Consider the following 19501-nt stretch of genomic DNA (forward strand, 5'->3'; position numbering starts at 1 on the left):
AAATTAAATAACCGAAGAAGTGCATTGTCTTTTTGTTGATGGCAAGTGTTGTATCAGTTTAATTTCTGATGCGTCCTTTGTCAAGGGGCTATATCATGCTCAGTCAAAGGTCCCAATGAAGTAAGCCTCGATCCATCACTTAAGCACATGTTTAAGTCCTACTGAAGTCAATGAAGTATACACCTGTTGAATGGAAGTGGGGATTACTCCCATGATTCTGCTGAAGCGTGTGTTTCCATGCTTGCCAACTTAGGGCCTTAAGATACATTTCTATCTCTAATTGCTCTCATCCTATAGCTTGGTCTGAGCTGCACTGGCTTCCAGTGAAATTGTCCTTCATGATTCACTGTGTTATTAGAAAGAAAAAAAAATGTGTTGAAAGGAACATTTAGTGCCTGTGTAATTCAATCTAGTAATGAATTCAGTACAAGCAGTTACAATTAACGGATGTTGTTGCTGCCAAGTACATATCATTTCATAACCAGACTTAATTAAAAGAATAGTTGAGGTGCCTGACGTTCAGCTGCTCTTAGTTTCAGATCTGTTTTTTCCCCCTCATCTAAACCTCAGAAACAGCAATCAGCAGCACTGAGAAATACAGTCTATTCTCAAGGTAGGGACCGTGTTTTTAACTCTTACTGATAGCAACACATTCCTTTAAAAGTACAGGCCCTATCTCTGTCCCTGAGGTCAACCTGCTGCTGGTCATAGCTGGGTCACAGGGTTCCCCTTCCAACTCCTGCTCATGCTTCCATGTTTGGGGAGACTGGAAGAGACCTCATCCTGCAAGCCAGCTATTGATTCCACACATGGAGGGCAATACCACACAGACTAGTCTAGCTCCCCTCCTGCTTCAGCAACTGCTGAAAGAAGCAGCAAAATGGTTGGAGGCAGCTGTAGAGTACAATGTAGGGACTGCAGTGAGAAACTGACACAATCTGAAAGCTCCCTCAAGATATTAATTAGAGATAGATCAACAGAAGGATCATAGACCCTCACCTGCTTTTGAACTTTACTGGAGTTTGGATTTGGATTCCCTGAACAAAACCCACACACTATTGTTCTGGTTCCAGGTCAGATCAAAAGGATCTTATTTTTCTATTTTATTACAGCTGCACCAGAAATCTCACCAGACCAGTGCTTCATTATCCTGGTGCTAATACAAATTATAGCTGTTTGTAAGTCACAGTTTTATTTTCCTTTCAAAAATTTGCAGGGGAATTTTTGCCGGTGTGGGTTTGCACTTCGAATTTCAGTGTGCACTTATCTGTGCATCAAAAATATAAATTTCCACGTTTCCAGTGAAAAGACCATTTTATCTTGGCAACCGGCTTCTTTTTCTTGAAAACATCCATTTTCATTTGGAAAAAGGGAGCCATTCTGCTATGGACCCTGCTTAGAGAACTTGCACATAAATGGTCTCATAACTAAATAAATAAATAAAAGTGTTTTGAATTTTATTATAAAAATATTTTTCCACTTGAAATTAAATGCACATAGAGCAGTGTTGCCTAGTGGATAGAGTGCATCACCTCTGTGCCTCAGTTTCTCCATCTATAAAATGGGGCTAATGAGATTGATCTCTGTAAATCACTTTGCAAGCTATTGATGAAAAGTTCTATATAAGAGCTGGGCATTATGATTTTTATATTTATTTTATTGTATGTATTGTCATTAGCATAAAACATCATTGGCAAAACTCCCACAGGCTTCACTGGTGGAGGATTTTGTTAGCTTAGTCTGTTGTTGAGTATCGTGGAATCTGCTACAGCTTAACAGCTCTCTTCATTGTACAGCCTGAGGTTTGTATCCCACACACTAGCATTCATATATAATTAAGGATACAGGGTTTAATATAACTCAGATAAATTCATCAGTGGGATTAGTGTGATAGTCTGATGAATTCTGTTACAATTTACTCCTGAATATACTGCATATTTTAATCATGAATCAGACAACAAAGCAAAGCAATTTAGGTGCACTCAGTATTGTTATTTCAAATTTTATTAATGAAGGGAGAATTATACATTTCTGCTGAATAAAACTGACTAAGAACCCTCAACTAAATCTTATTCATAATGAATTGTGCATAATGAATTGTGATTATTATGCAGTAAATTATGTTAAAGCTTGATACTCACCTTTAAATACAGATGAAGACATAGCAATATTCATGGAAATGAAAATGAAAACAAGTTCTCTAATAGACTGATAGAAAGTTTCAGTCTCCTAACACTAGTGATTTTTCTTAATCACTCATTAAAATAAAACAAAATGTGAAGATGTACAGTGTAATATTCATTTTCTAATCAGTCATAGAAGGTGAAAGGCCAGATAATTCAGCCCAGCTCCCTGCCGATGCGGGATTGTTCTGTATTGTATGTCAGCTACTGTTCTGTCCAATCTAGTTTCAAATATCTCAAAATGATAGAGCTTCCACTATTTCCCTTGGAAGATTATTGCACAAGCCTAATACCAGAATCACAAAAGTTACATATGGAAAAGACCTACTAAGTCAAATAATATAGGAATAACATTGAACATTTTTAACATACGCACTGATATCTTTCCTGGCCTCTCTTTTGGGAGATTCAAGCATGTTTTCCCTGTAAGCAAAGCACAAAAACAAGGTAAAATAGTATTCTTTGTTTCTGGGCAGGTAACGTTTATCTATCTTGATTTCTACTATGTCATTGTATGTAAGAGTTTACCACACAGTGGACAAAATTTTCAGCTTATGGGTGCTGTTCATTTGTTCTACTCATTTTTTGCAGTGTTAGGATTGGTCTCCTAAATTACATAGCATTTTTTTTTCTGGGTGGCTGAAGCTTTTTAATGAGCAGAAGAAAGAATGAAGAACAATGATTTGTGGACTGACTTGTTTGTCCATAGGCACCTGTATATGTAAGCAGAGAGGGGTACTGGTAGGAAGAACAATGCTTCCCTAATTGTTCTTGCAAACAAATGTATTTTTCACAAATAGTGATTTTTAAGATGTACAAACATTATCAAACAAAAATATTCACTCAAATTTTGAATGGCTGTTTGCAACACTTGACCAAGCCCCACTCATAAGACATCATCCATGGATCCTGAAAATGCATATGCATTTAGGAAGGTGTCTATGAGGAAACAGATTTCTCTAGATTCTGTCACTCTGGTGTTGTATGAAAAGTTTTATTTAGGTCTCTTTGTTAATGCAGAGTGGCTATGAAAATACAACCTTCTTCCAGCTGGCTATTGTACAGGATCCTTTATACATGTACTGCTATCTCCCATGGCCACTTTAGTGTGACTTGGTGAAAAATGAATGAGATCTAGTGGCCTTTTGGAGGAGGAATTGTGGCTGAGAGAATAACTAGCAAAAATCCATACCTCAACATCTAAGTGAACAGAGATTCTAGGTAGCTAACGTAAGCCTGGAAATGTTGGGATGACTCCCCAAAAGTATCTGAACTTTTGTGTTTCCTTTTTCTGTGATAACTCCTACCCCCTTTGCAACTGTTAACATTCTACTCCCAATTGACCCCAGCTCCCAGCAACTTGTTCTACTTTTGGTTCTCCAGGTGAGTAATGTGCCCAGTCTCTCTGCTCAGTTCCAATGCCTGGTCTACATGAAAAATCTCTCACATACAGTGTATTCTGGGGCTTCCTCTTTTATGAATGAAATTTCCATTCGGACTGACACCAGGGACCAAGAGATTGGTGCAGTAACTGGGACCTGGAATATTAGCACTGTGGGAGGGAAGCTTATGAAGCATCTTAGCCAAACTTTAAAGTAGAGTTGGGGGTCAGGTTGGAGACAGGCTGAATTGTCAGGCTGGATTATATTTTTTCTTGATTTGGTCACCTATGACAAAACCAAATGGCCTGCAGTAAGGAAATGCATGTGTCCAATAGGTTGGAACAGACCTTTTGGATACTTCTTTAGAAAGTTATAATCTGATCTAGCACCATTAATAAATTCCATAACTATGTAATAAAATGTAACCAAGCAGACAGCACCTATTGGTACCTGAAATCTTTAATATGAGGTCCACTGCTTCATACATGACAATTTTACTTTAAAAAAAAAAGACTTTAGTGCAGTGATACTCAGACTGAGGCTTAGGAGCCACATGTGGCTCTTTAATGTGTCTCCAGAAGCTCTTTGTAGCACATGATATTAAAACACTGTGATTTAATTATTAACTAAGTTCAGTTATTAACCAATCATGATGCTTTTACTATGTAATGAACCAATTGTAGAATTCTTGGTCAGTCATTTTGCTGGGAGAATTATATATACACAAATAGTAAATGAAACAATGAATTCATGCTACTGTGGCTCTTTTGGGTAATGTTGATCCGTAGTTTGGCTCCTGAATCACAGAGGTCTGGGTATCAGTGCTTTAGTACTTAATGTAGTTGGCCAGAGTTCTGTATATATAGGCAATAAAGTAACATCTTCCAAATTTGCTCATTAGTTCTAGTGTTTATCTATGTACCAGCTATTGTTAGGCACAAATTAGTGGTTATTATCTTGAGTGTTTCCATGACCATTTACCAACACCAGCTGTCATCAGACTGTGACTTTTATTAATAAGAACAAATTAGGTCTAAAGTATTTTTCTTCTCCTTAAAGTGACTCATATATACCTGAAAGGTTGCAATATCTATCTATTTCTAGTCTGTAAGTGGGTCCTGATTCTCCATTGCCTCGTGCCACTTACAGCAGTGCAAAGTGGAAGTAAAGTGTTTCCAAATTAGAGTAGTTGAATTTTATACCCAGCTTGCACAGTTGAAAATGATGACACAAGCTGTAAGACAGTGGAGAATGTGTCCTAATGGTATCTCCATGCCAGTACAATAACTTCCCAGATCACACTAATTACTGGCATCATATTATCACAAATGACATGAACTTTTATTATAACAAAAACTTTGCTGAGCTTTTCATAACTTGTCTTTTAGTCAGCCTAATGTTTCTGTCCCTTTCACCCACAAAGATGAACAAGGATTAGAACAGATAAATTCTGAATTCTGTGTCTCCAGCGTTCATTTTTCTGCTTGCTTGCAAATGGAACCGTATGAGGAAATGCCTGTTTTCCAGAAGATGTGCTATCTCAATAAAGGATATTTTTCCCCAATTCTAAACTTACGGATACAGTGCAATAAACACTGAAGATTACTTGACTCGGTTAATGAACGGAAAAAGCCAATAAAACATATGGTGAGACTTTTGTTTCCTTTAATCATCAGACAGGAGGACTGACTGATAAGCAAATGTATTAAGATTTTCTAATTACAAATTTCACTTGCAAATTACTTCTTTCTTGAAGTATCTTCGTTACTGGAACAAAGCAGATAAACAATATGGTGCAAAGAACTATATTTTTCAATGGGCTAGATTCTAAGCTGATGTAAAGAGACCTAGTTCCACTGAAACAATGTTGTAGAAGGAACACATAGGTCCTTACTGAAGGGGAGAAACTACTTTTCAAATAGGAGTCTCTTCAATAATCAGTAAAAGTGAAATGAGAAACAGAATTCTACTCTGTTTTAGAAGGAAAACACTGGTCCTAGAAGGGCCTGTTTTAAGGTAGATAATTTTATGCTGCCTGCGGGATGCCAAAAAATGGAGCATCAGAGCCGATCCTCAGCTGGTATAAATCAGCACAGCTTTATTGAAATCAATGCACCGTTCCCAGTTTACACCAGTTGAGGAGAACACTTTAAGGCCCAGATTCTCAAAGGTATTAATCGGAAGTAGGCACCTAAATACCTCTAGGGGTCTGGGCCTAAATGTTCTTCTTTCTGCTGCAGCAATCTCTCTTCCGTCCCTGTCATTCTGCACGCTGCATTAAGCCTATTGTGTTATTCAGAAGTGTAAAACAGAGTATTATAAAGAGAGACAGAAAAAGATGATTCACCCTTTTTACCACCAGCACATAAGAACAGTGGAAAGAGCAACCTACCATATTGGCTTGACCATGACACCTTACCCTTCAACGTTTTTGCTGTCATTAACTGTAGGCCCCGGAAATGCATGGAAGTCAAATTTAGACCCCTGTATGTTTCCATCCTTAACTGCACTCTGCCATTGCAAGCACCTTCCCCCCACATCCTCCTAAAGCAAATACTACCCATTCTCAGAAAGGGCAATAATTTAAAGGCCATCTGCTTGTAGGTACCCTGGTCCCAGTTTTTGAAAGGCAGGGATCTTAATAGGACATTCAAATCCCATATTAGATTTGTATTGTGGTGGCACCATGTGGGACGCAAGGATGGGCAGTGTCGTCATATGGTGGTAGAAGAACATAGAAGAAATCTCCCCTTATCCTTGTATAGAAGCCAATTACACCAGAACCATTGTTCTATGCTAGTTCTGATGTTAGTCTCTCCAGAGGGAGAGGGGAGAGACTAGGTTAAGGGGGATATATATGGACAGGTAGAAGTGAGAGGTGGGAATGTCAGTCAGTACCTGCAGCTGTCCATTAGAAACCGGCTGTGTGCTTGCTATATTCTAGTTTGCCTGGGTCAGGAGAGGATATTTTAATTAGAGCTCCAGGGAGCTGTTGAACAAGCTCTTCTAGAGCCTGATCATTTGGAAAAGCTGGCATAATCAGTTGTTTACTTGCTAGGCGCTGGATAAAAAAGCAGCTCTGAGGGTTGCCAATATTTATTTATGTGATTCTTTCATTTTATTCAGAGAGTGAGAGCAATCAGCAAAGAAAGTCTCTGGAAACAAAATGAGCCCACAGAAGCATTCATTTTTCCTAAGCGATTTCTCTGTTGAATAATCAAGGTTCTACTAGGTTTGGGAGCTTTTCTTTTTCAAGATAGCTTCTTAGCCAAGTATCAGAGGGGTAGCCGTGTTAGTCTGGATCTGTAAAAGCAGCAAAGAATCCTGTGGCACCTTATAGACTAACAGACTTTTTGAAGCATGAGCTTTCGTGGGTGAATACCCACTTCGTCGGTGTTTGCCTGATGGAATGGGAAGGTAGTGTTGCCTAGTGAAGAGTGCACTAGAAGACTCAAGAGACTTAGGTTCTATTCCCAGCTGTGCCACCGGTCTTCTGGGTGAGTCAATTCCCTCTCACTGTGCCTCAGTTTCCCTATCTTTTAAAATGGGGATAATGGTACCTCCTTTGTAAAGCACTCAGAGATACAATGCCTAGGACAACAGTACCCTCAGTTCAGTTGGCGTCTCAAGGTTCTACTGCAATGCAAATAATAATAATACTAAGTGGGAATACCGTGAAGGAAAATACTCTTATGCTATAGCACTATTTCCTTACTGGGGATTGCAAGAGGTGTTCTTATTCTCTGTAGCGTATGAATTACCAGACTGCATCTGACCAAGGTGCATCTGTCTCTGACAATATTCAATGCAATAGTATGCAATATTCTGACCATGAAATATTTCATTTCAGCCCTGTATGAAAGGCACAATTATAATTGACATCTAGGGCTCCTGTTAGGCAAACAGTTCAATGGGATTAATCCTCTATTTTCCTTCCCTACTCTTTGTATTTCAGTGACACCGAAGCATCTCCGCTACCCTGATAGTGGAGACTCTCCACCAAAATCTCAGGTGGGGAAGCACTTTTGAAACCAGCTTCCATTAAGCCCCCACTGTATTTCCTGGGATGCTTAAAAAAGTCTGGTTGCCCTCTTGTAGACCCTGCTGCTGCTGCTGCTTTAGGGCCACCTAGTGCCATGGGTGCTACACGGGGAGGGATTATAGAACAGATAACCCTCCCCTAGAAGAGGGATGTTACGGGCATTCACAGCTCTCTAGGAAAGGTGGAATTTAGAGCTTTGATTGGTTCATATTTAATCAAGATAAAATGTATAGTAAAATAAATGTATTTCCTTTCATTTTTCTGAATAGAATGACCATTTATTACATGGACAACTTGCCCGAGGCAGGGTGATACGTGACAACACACAATGCTGTGATGATCTAAGGAAACCTGGGGACCCTTCTCTCTCTATTCCCATTCTCTGGCTTACATAGCCAGTTGTACCCTACAATACATTTAACCTCCACGCTGTTGGCTTATGACTGAAGTTAGCGAGCAGTCAGCAGATCTAAATCGGATTCTTTCTTCCAATAAGAGCAAGAGAACCCCCACCACCCTCATATTCTTGTCCTCTCGTATATGAATTGCATTTACATACTTCTGTGCTACTCAGTTAACGTTAGATACAATGTAAGGACTTGTCAAGCCCCTTTACAACGCTGGTTAAACTTGCTATTAATGTACTTGGAAGTTTATTCTCCATACTGCATAAAGACAGCTCCTCTGAGTTCCTCTGATTTCTTCCTCAACTTCTCTTCGCCCCTTTTGTATTAGAAACATAACCCATTTATACCATCTGTCCTCTGCATCACCTACAGGTTTGTTTGTATACTTGTCTCCATAAGTTACCCTTTAAAGCGCCTTTTCTCTGAGCCATCCAGAGCACCCTGCTCACTGTAGTCCCACAATAGCCAGAAGAATGAACCCACAAAACATTCACATGCCAAACTAACAGGTACTCGTGTAATGTGTAACTCGTATCTAGGATGGATACATTGTTGCTTTCATTCCTAACTACAGGCGCCGATCACCAGTTTCTAGGTTTACAAGGCTGCCCCTTCCTTTAAGCTGCTCTGAAGCACGGAGAACCACAAACCCATTTAAAGCTGCATTGGGTCATTTGGCCTGACAGTGGAGACTTCGAAAAGCTGATAGTACATTTCAGTCTGGTTTATCGGAGGGGCAGGGATATAAACAAGTTTAACAGTCCCAGAAGAACCTTAAGGGGTCAGTGTGGGCTCTTCAGCCATAGGGCTGCAATGAAGAGGCAGTTGTATTTCTCCAGCAGAAATTCTCAGGCAAATTTGCCTCCTGGGGCTCTATGGAGCACAGTCACTTTGAAACAGATCAGGCAGGGCTGTCATTGCCACTCCCTTTGTGCTGTGGTAGGCACTAGCTTTCCAGAGCCCTCACTCTCACATGCAAGGACATGGCTTTTCCAAGTTCCCTAAGCCATGTGCATGTTAGGAAGCATTCTTTGTGCCTGCCCCTCATTCCAGACACAACCAAGCCCTAACTATCCGTTATGAAAGTAAAGGTCCTGTGGCAGCCCATTATATCACAGCAGCAATTTGATGCTTTTTAAAGATCCTGCACCCAGTATGTTTCTCCAACATACAGTAAGAACAAATGAAATTCTTATACTAATGAACACTCGAGGAACAGCTGGTTAGAACCCTTTGGATTAACAGAGAACATCATCTCTAATTTCCCTGTAGCTTGAGCTCAGTATGGATAGAAACCTTCTCCTCTTTCCTATCTATCATCACGGAGAGCAGCCTAAATTTCTTGTGACCCAACCCTCATCCCCAGATCTCTGTGCTTTACAGAGGGTCATAGCCTCTAGAAATTTATAATGATCTCCAGCTGGCCCTCATCCCCAATTAACAGAGGGATGTTTTTCCCCTAGCCCTTGCTCTGAATCATTAACCCTTTGTGTGCCCCAGGACACCACTTAAAAAGGGGGGGAGTGAGAGAGAAAAGGCTTAGCTGGAGCCCCCTCAAAATACTCACATTGGAATTCAGTGACATGGTTAAATCCCTCATGCCACAATGTTACAGGAGGGATCTCCTGACCAGTGTGTTGTAAAATAAGTTAAACAGTTCAGAATCACTGTGTTACAGAAATACTGTTCATGTTTTAGTTTAAAACCCTTTTCACTCAAACAAAAAGGATGGTGCAGTATTCAATCTATAAAGTAAACCCAGGTCAGCTCCTTTCATAATCCAGAAGCACTAGACACAGCATGTTTCGTGATGGGCTCTAGTCTTATTCCATCATGCTGAAGAGTTAGTGCACATATTTTCATGGAAAGGAAGCTCCAGGCTAGTAGCTTAAGACTCAGTTAGAGAAATGGCAAAATACATGACACTCATTCTTTGTCTTGGAGCAAGTGTTCCAATTAACAATTTAAAGAAACATAATTGTATGTATTTCAGCATATATAATCCAAATATAATGCACAGAAAGGTATGCAAATGAGATCTCTGTTAGCATGAAACTTATAAGAGGGTCTGTAGCCTGGCCAAGTAAATTGATGCTTTGTCTCAAGTAGCAGGAAACAGTTGATCATATCCTCAGTCTTCTGCCAGCAGATAAAGCTCGAACGGACCTGGAAAAAAAATCATATATAGCAAATGTCCTAGAAACTAGGTCAGGAGAGAATTCAGACATGCCCTTATATGTGAGATCAAGAGGGCAACAGGAAATGTCAAATATTAATCCATATCATTTTACCAGTGATTTAAATCCTGTATTTTAAAGACTTTTGAACTCCTCAGTGATCTAATTGGTTAGTCGTTGATTTATAATTAGAAGTTGGTTTTTGATATGCAGTTTATCTTTGCATGGAATGTTCAGAACCAAGACTTACTTCAGAAAAAATTAAATCATAGCACATGATCCTTAAAATATATATTCCTGAGCATAATGTTTACTACTGTATGTAGTCCCATTGATAAGTGTTTGCTAAAGTGGGCCCATAAATAGAACCCAGAAAAAAAAATCACTCGGATCATGCATTCCCAAAAACTTTGTAGAAATTCTCTGTACATAGGACCCACTCCTGCTATCTTCTCCCATATAAATCTCCCACTGAAGTTGATGTAATTTCAGCCTGAGTTAAGAGCATAAGATTTGGCCATTACTTGTTTATATGTATAGCAGCAGCCATTTACTAGATGCAACATATACATCAGAAGTTAAAGTCCTTGCCCCAAAAGTTTACATTTTAAATGGAAAAATGGGGGGAAATAGAATGATTCGGTGTGATCTTGTTTTTGTGTCTTATTTGTTTCACAATTTTTGTTTGGATTTCATTTTTTCAATCTATCCATTTTAACTCTTCTCTGTAGAAGAATTTATAGGGCTTCAGGAAGAAGTAAATTTAAAGGAGAGAAATGAGACATGGTGGACCAGGCTATGGAGGGTAGTTAAAGATATAGGGGGCTGCATGGAAGGAAGTCCTAGGTCAGGGATTGGTAACCTTTGGCATGCAGCTTGTTTACCTGCCGTGTCTACAGGGTTTGGCCAATCTCGGCTCTCGCTGGCCGCAGTTCGCCATCCCAGGCCAATGGGGGCTGCGGGAAGTGGCATAGGCCGAGGGATGTGCTGGCTGCGCCGCTTCCTGCCACCCCTATTGGCCTGGGACAGAGAACCACAGCCAGTGGGAGCCACGATCGGCTGAACCTGCGGACGTGGCAGGTAAACAAACTGGCATGGCCCGCCAGGATGCTTACCCTGGTGAGCCGCATGCCAAAGGTTGCCAACCCCTGTCCTAGCTAGAAGAGCAAGTTTATTCCCATAACTGTTTTCCTTTGAGGTGGGTGGGGGAGAGGTGGGACATTGAGCACGCTCATCTCCTGGACTGATCCCACTACTGCAGTGCTGGTGTCTGGATACCTTGCACTGTTAACTTATTCCACTGCTTCTGTCAGCAAATGGATAAGAGACAGGGTAATCCGTCAGTGTTTAGTCGGAAAGGAAAGCGCATGTCAGGGGTGTGGCTCAGAGCTGGGCTCTCTGCTCTGTCTGAGGAGTGCCCGGCCATGGAGAGGTGACCTGGCTCGGGGAACAGGGCAGGAAGGGATGCTGGGCAGCCAGTCAGTGTCCCAACTCCAGAGCTTATATTTGTGCCAGGGCTCTTCGTGGCAGTTCAGAGCCCTGGCACCCCTGCGCCTGCTGCATCAGTTATGAAAGTAAAAAAAAAATTGTTTGAGCCTCGGCACCTAATTGCTTGAGCTGTGGCACCTCTTTCATTACAGATGAAGCACTGCCCAGCTCCCACAGTGTGGAGAGCCAGCAGCCAAGTGAGCCAGGTGGTTCCTGCCAGCTTCCAATCTGCCAGGTCCTGGCAAGAGGCGGAGCCTGGCAAGAGCACGCCCCACAGTTTGAAAACCTCTCTGCTAAATGGAAGGCAGAAGTCGCCGGGGGGGGGGGGGCACAGGACCCTGCATGATCCCCCTGGCATCTCTTCTGGGGCCACAAATATGCTTGCTTGCCCCAGGTGCAGCACCGAATGAGGGCTACATGAATTAGTGCTATTTAATGAGTTGAGCGCACCTATGTAAAGGCTGTAGTTCATTGGGAAAATGAGCTGTTCGGCACAATCAGGCTGAAACCAAAACCTTACACTTGGTTTAGGGTCAGATCCAAATGGCAATGGTGGCCTTAAACTTCCTGTAGTACTGCATCTTTGCCTCTCAGGGATTATGTATTAAGGAAGCACATAGGTCTCTTGGCATACTTAAATATTACATATTAACTGTGAAACAGAATATTGACTCCATATAAAGGCATTGAAACCCAGATGTCAGTGTTGATCATATATTCTTTTGCACCGCTCTCTTACTTCTCGATTCTGCGGTTGTCGGATTCTGTGATTGTCGCTGTTGAAATGGGACACCCAGATCCACAAAGAAATCAGTGGGAGTAAGGTATCTAAACACCTTTGAAGATCAGGGCCTAACTCTACAAAGAACATGAACACCAAGTGACAGATTAGGAACGTGCAAACTGAGCATGTAGCATTTTGAAGTAATAAGACCGAGCGAGTTGAAATTTTTGAATGAAAAGGGATGGGGTTTTTGTTGTTGTTGTTGTTGTTTTTAATCCAAACCCATCCGTTTTTTGAAAATCTTTTTTCCCCTCCCACAAAAGATTGTTGACATTGTCAAAGTGTTTCATCATTTGTGAAAATTTGGGCCTTTTCTCTATCAAGATCTTTTGTTTATCAAAAACCTGGTTGTTCAAAACAATGAAAAATGGGTCCATTTCAAAGACTTTAAAAGGAAAACAAGTTCAAAATTTCCACATAGGTTTTCATTTTTCAACCAGCTTTAAATAAGAACTCAGAATTCAGTCTGTACGGCCCGTTCTTTTATCTAATATTCATCTATTTGCTTCTTCTTCTCCTCTTTTATATTTGAGTGACAATATTTCAGTGATGCAACCTGGGGAACAATTCAGTGGAATTCTCACACATATCAAATTTTTTCACTTTCAGATATTTTACTACCTCATACAGCATTAAAGAGAAGTTTATTATCAGCTTGCAGACTGGCTTAAACATACACATTCACAGAGTTATGCAAAGCTGAATCGGATCTTCATAATTAATAGCTCTTTTTCCCTTTGTTTCCTATTGTGTGGGAGGATTTTACACTTCCTAACATCCATCTGCACAAAGAGAATTTAGAATGCATTTCATAACGAAACCCATCTAAAAATCACCTTGTATGATTGAGGATGCCTTAAATAACCAAGTGTGGTCTTGTCAGAAGATTAATTTCAGAAAAAAAATCAGGAGAGAAACCACCCACATTTCTTTTATTCTAGAACAGCAGGAAAGTTTAACATCAGCTTTTGTCTGGTAGCCATTAAACCTTGAATTGTTTTCTAGGCGGAATTATCGCTACATGTTCCATAAGGATTAACTAATATATTGCTATTAGAATAGTCACTGACAGTATATCCAAAGATTGGGTGATTAAAAAAGAGCTGATTGTCATAAAAGCAAAGCAAAATGCTTTGTTTCTTAGTCAGGACCGAAAAGTTAGAATTTTCAGCATTTCAGAGACTGGTTTCCCATCTGCCATCTTGACAAGAAGGTTTTGGTTTTTTTTCCAAACAGCAAAACGGGCTGGTCATGTCTCTCAGCAGAATGCTGCATTTCAACAGCCGTGCATTACAGATGATCATAAATCATGAAGCATTAGAGACTCATGCTGATTTCCTTTGTTCAGTTCTTGACAGCCTAGCAAGTAATTAATTAATGAATGTTTTCTATTATCTGGCAACTCTCTCTTGCATAGGGTGCGAGTGTCCAACACAACTGGATGTGCCTAAGACATCAGGTTGTTACAAAGTTTGAAGATGTGTTCAACAATATTGCAGATAAGAAACATGATGCTCGGAATGGTGTTTATTTTAAAAGGAAAACTATTCATATTTGCACAGATTCCACTTTCATTTCCAAACCGAATACACAATATAAAAGCCTGCACATTCTGAGCTCTTGTTGCTGCCTTATCAGCTTTAGATTCCATTTCCTAAGAGAACATTTTGATTAGTTAGACACATTTTGCTCTGCTAAACAGCTTTCCCTGTAAAGGAAATTGTTGCTTTGCTGCCAATCATAGAATCTCAGGGTTGGAAGGGACCTCAGGAGATCATCTAGTTCAACCCCTTGCTCAAAGCAGGACCAATCCCCAAATTGCCCCCTCAAGAATTGAGCTCACAATGCTGCGTTTAGCAGGCCAATGCTCAAACCACTCAGCTATCCCTCCCCCCAATCTTTACTTATTTAGGCCCAAATTTTCAGAAGTGAACAGTGGTTCAATTTTTGGGTACCCAACTTGAGATCGGAAAGATGCAGGTTATAAACGAATGTCTGTCATATGTAGTATCTTTTATTGTGCTTTGATGACAATCTGTAAATATTATCCAGATCAGACCCATTTCCCACCTAAACGTTTGACACACCATCTCTAAATATGGAATAAGTATATAAAGTTTCATTTACTATACATACCTTATAATATAAACAAAGACAAACACTGATGGAACAGGCTATATTGAATTCTCAGTTGAGCACCAGTGTCCTGCTATTAAAGAAAGCACTTAATTAGATTAATGGACATTTACTGGAATAATTAGAAAATGTTGATTTTTTATATGAGAAAGATGATTAATTCAGAGCCAACCACTGGATGTAAATCCAAATTAGATTGGTCTTTTGCATTTAAATTTTACTTTTTAATCTATGCCTCTCTCCAAGTTTTGTATTAGAAATGCCAGTTAAAGTTGGGGGTAGTAAAGAGAGGAAAGATAACATGACAGAAAAGAATATCCAGTACTGCCAACCCCGAAGGTTCAAAAATCTTGAGTTAGACCCCCAAAACCATGAGGGTCTTTTTCAAAATGAAAATTATACTGTGTTTTGGGGTCTGTCTTTTTGAACACTCCCTGTCCATCCGCATTGTGTGTGTATGACAATCAGTGTCACCCACTATCCCAAATGTATTGAGTACGGAGACTTCCGCCCCCATGCAGAAGTTCTCACCCCAACATACGCCCATCCCCTGCCCAGCAATTAATTCTGCCTCGAGATCAGTCATCTCCCTCACAGACCCCACGTCAGTTCTGCTGCCACAGCTGCCTGTCACATCAATTCTACCCATCCCTTAGCAGCCCTCATCAGTTCTGCCCCCATATCTGCCCAGCCCCCACATCAGTTCCTCAAACCCCAATGCTGCTTCTCCTGGGATTCTTCATCCCCTTTTTCCCAGTTCTAAGGGGGCAGACTGCACCCCTTCTCCCTTTCCCTGCAGGGTGTTTGCAGTGAGGGAGGGGGAGAAGTAGAGAAGCTGTCTCGTTTTGGGGGGGTGAAAGGGAGAGGGTAGCCACCCTGAGCTGCTGGGTTCTTTCTCTCTCTCCTGCCTCCAACAGAGAGCATGGTACCAACTCCTGAGGGAGTGGGAGAGAGTTCTGCCTGTTTCCTGCTGCAGCCCTCTTTGGACGCTCCTTCCCAGGAGGTGGGCCATCCAACTGAAATCCCATGACTCCTGAAAAATGTCACAAGACTTGGCTTGTCATAAGAGAGTCACACAGGAAGCAGCATGTATGCATAAATACATGGTTGAGATTTTCAAAGCTAGGGGGCTTGGACAGTCAGGGTGGGATTTTCAGAAGCTGCTCAGGGAATATTCAGGCACCCAGCTCTCATCGACTGACAATGGGAGCCGGGCACTTAACTTATTCAGATACTTTTGAAAACTGTCTGAATTGTCTTTTGAAAACTGAGTGCCCAGATTGTTTGGGTATCTTTGAAAATCTTAGCCTGCGTATATAAAGTCATGATGCACTGCATAGACTATGCCAAATATTCAGCAACCCTGTATGCATTTCCATTTGGTAATTATTCACCAAACTCCCTAGTCTCAGGCCCCTGGCTATATTCAGTTGCACTGGTGGAAACCTCAGTCCCCAACAGTGCAGTGTCTGCCTAGAGTGGCAGTGACATAAATCATTTGCAGCACCTGGGAGGACTTGTCCAATTGAGACAAGCTCCGAAACACTTGGCATTCATAGCTGAGTGATTTCCCACTTCTTCCCAGGCTCTTGTTTAGCCTTGCAACCATGTGCTGTTAAGAGTCTCCAATTAAACATATGCAGCTGCTAAAATGAATTCTCTCAATAACTATGCATCAGTCTGCGCCTTTCCTTTCAGGATCACACATATAGAAATAAAATGGCTTCTACAGACAACTTTCAGAGAGCAACCTAGGGCAATTCTCTGAACTCTTATATCATCAGTCAAGCTCCAGACCCTGTAACTGACAGTGTGTGGGCAGATTGTTGCACCCAAGCAGAGAACCATTGACTTCAATGCGGCTTCCCCATAGGCTGCCCCTACACTGCAGGACTGAGGCCTTAAATTTGCACAGTGCCATTGCCTTCAGTGCGAACATGCAGGTATAACAGAGCAGAATTTGGCTTCCCGAGTTTATCTGGCTATTCTCTGCTATACCTGGTCAGTCTCACTGTACACAACGGTCCCCATCTTCAGGTGGTGTAAATCAGCATAGCTCCATTGCCTCCAGTAGAGTTGCATTAGTTTATACCAGCTGAGAATTTGGCCCAGTATTCCAAAAGGTGCTGGTACTAGCACCAGAATAACTCCATGGCATGTAGTGACGTATAGGGAAATACAGGGCTAAATTCTGCCCTGACATACAGTCTTAATACTTAGCAAATGATGTCAGGGACAGCTATTGGCCACAGATTTCCCAGTTAGCCCCCCTCCCCCTCCATATCCTGGTCTGAGTCGCGCTGTACTGTTTTATTCGACAGCCGTGGTTCTCAAACTTCTTTGATCACACCCTCTCCCCCGCCTCCTTTGTGTCTGTAGAGATTTACGCCCCTCCCGCCACACAATACCAACTAAAACAAATCAACATGCAACTCTCACTGAAAACAGTATGATCCATTGTAATACGAGCAAAAGCAAAGCTGCGCCTGCGGCTGAGGCTTACCATTAATGTGCGTAAGGGATTAACGTGCAGATGGCAACAACTTTGTATAATGCTGTGCAACCTCAACAGAAATCCATCAAAATGCACAGCACCAGCTCAAGTCAAGCATACAGCACCATCTGAGGATATGTCTGGAGGAATCGGCATGGCTAGTTATTCATTGCTGTGGGTAAAATGTGCACAGCGAGGGTTTTCCCCCTACAGTTTCTCATGCCCATGCCCCCCTCCCAAATACATTCTGTGCCCCCGTCCCCCAGGACAATAGCCAGTTCTACAGCTATAGCCTCTTGGTTTCTCTTACCTTACACTCCTCTGCATTTGGCCTCATGAGAATTGCGACCCCTTGCATCTACCTTGAGCAAATCACTTGGATTTGTTTGCTTTGTTCCTTGGGAAGTGCTGCCCCTGTGAGGCAATCAACTCAGGGAAAGCAGACCTGTCCAATTTATACTCCACTCAAGAGTTTTTACTAGCCCATGGAATAAATGTCCCAGCAACAGCTAGCTTTTACCCTTTGCTTTTGTTGCTTTACATGAAGCACCAGAAAGTCCTGGCAGTTTTTGAATCTGTTCAACTGTTAACATGGTGCTTGATTCCTATTATTTGTAATTATTTTCCCAGGGCCAAAACTGATAACTCAGAACTCTTAAATTGCATGTTGGGCCAGAACATCAGTTGGTGTAAATTACCAGAGCTCCACTGAAGTCAGTTGGAGCTATACAAATTTACATCAGTTGAGGATTAGGCTTTGGGTCTCTGCCCAGCAGAGCTTGCAATCTATTTGCACACCAGATGCAATCAAGAGGCAACAAAAGGGCGGGATACAAGATAAGGGAAAGAAAAATAAGAACAAGGATTATGTTGCTACTCAGCTAAGGCATGTACATAAGCCAGGTAGAATAGTTTTGTAGAGTTTTAAATATATAATAAATAGCCCCTAGAGAGAAAAATGTCATGGCACATGTCTAGTGGGTCTAGCAGTGCAGGTGGGCCCTGTGGAGGTATATGAAGATGAGGAGGGCAATGGCTCAGTGAACCAGTTCAGGTAAGGTGCTAGTGACACTAAAGCAATAAAAAATGAACACAAACAAAGCAAAGCAACTTGCCAACTGTTGAAAAGTCCGAGTCTCTGGGTCTCCATTTTCTCTGCAAAAAATTATGATTGCTAGTACTGAAGCTCCTGCTAAGGCCAGGATCCAGTATGCTAGGAACTGTACAGATACATAATCCCTGCTCCACTGAGCCTACTATCTAAACAAAAGGTGTGGGAGAGGAAGGACTATTATCCCCACTTTAAAGGGGGGCAACTAAGGCACAGAGATATTAAGTGACTTGCCCAAGAATGTTTGTGGCACATGGAAACTGAATCCCTATTTCCCAAGTCCCAGACCACCTCCTTCGTCACAAGATCATCCTTCTCAATACACCAAGCTATAGCTATCCAATACATTTGTAAAACCAATCTGTAATAAACCCAGGGCTCTCTAAGTATTACCTCAGGAATCATGTCTTTACTCTCTTGCTCTTATGTCATGTTATTTATTTATGTTGTGTGTGCGCTATAATCCTCTGGTAGGGTTGGTGCAAAGATCCACCAGTAACGCAAATGTATTTACATACTGTCTGTATAACGCCCACCCCAAAAGACTGAAGGGAGCTTAGACAAGCTTGCAGAGATGTTTCTTTGTCTCTTTCTTGTTTTGAAGTTCTAGAGTTCTCATTCAATCTCACCGTCTGCCTCTCAAAATAAATGTGAGCTATGGACCTGGTCCACTGTTCCCGTTGACATCAATGGGCTTTCCACCAAGCCCTTCGTAGTCCTCTACATGAAATGTGACATTGTACAAACAGGTATGTCTTCAGTGATGGTGTGAGATAACAAATGGCTGCAATGGAACATCTATTATCAACCAGTAAGCAACCAGCTTACTTTAAAAACAGATTCACCCAGAAACTTGTTCCTTTCCCGCAAGCCCCTACTATTTTATTTGCAAAGAGTGAAGCTGAACACAGGTCGAGTGGAACTTTATTAGCCCTGTGGATGGCTCTGTCCACATGGCTGAGTTGCTTCCAGCATAACTCTCCACATTCCCTGTTCCACTCGCATCTCTTCAATAACAGTCACTTCGGGTAACATGGGCCTTCTGTGTCCAGTTCCACTCAGCACAGTACACCTATATCCAAACCCTCAATACTGGATCAAGGAAATGGGATAGAAAGAGAGAGATCCTGGAGATTCAGAGCTTGCACGATTATCAGGAGTGCTGGAGCTATTATTAGGACTGTTAAAGTATTTAACATCTGCTGCAAGTTCTTTGCAGCTAGTTATCCACACAAGAGTTCATCCATGGATTCCTAATGATTTGCTCAGACAGGGAGGAGCAGTAGGAGCATCTTAT

This window comes from Gopherus flavomarginatus, chromosome 14, assembly GCF_025201925.1.
Source record: "Gopherus flavomarginatus isolate rGopFla2 chromosome 14, rGopFla2.mat.asm, whole genome shotgun sequence".
NCBI lineage: Eukaryota > Metazoa > Chordata > Testudines > Testudinidae > Gopherus > Gopherus flavomarginatus.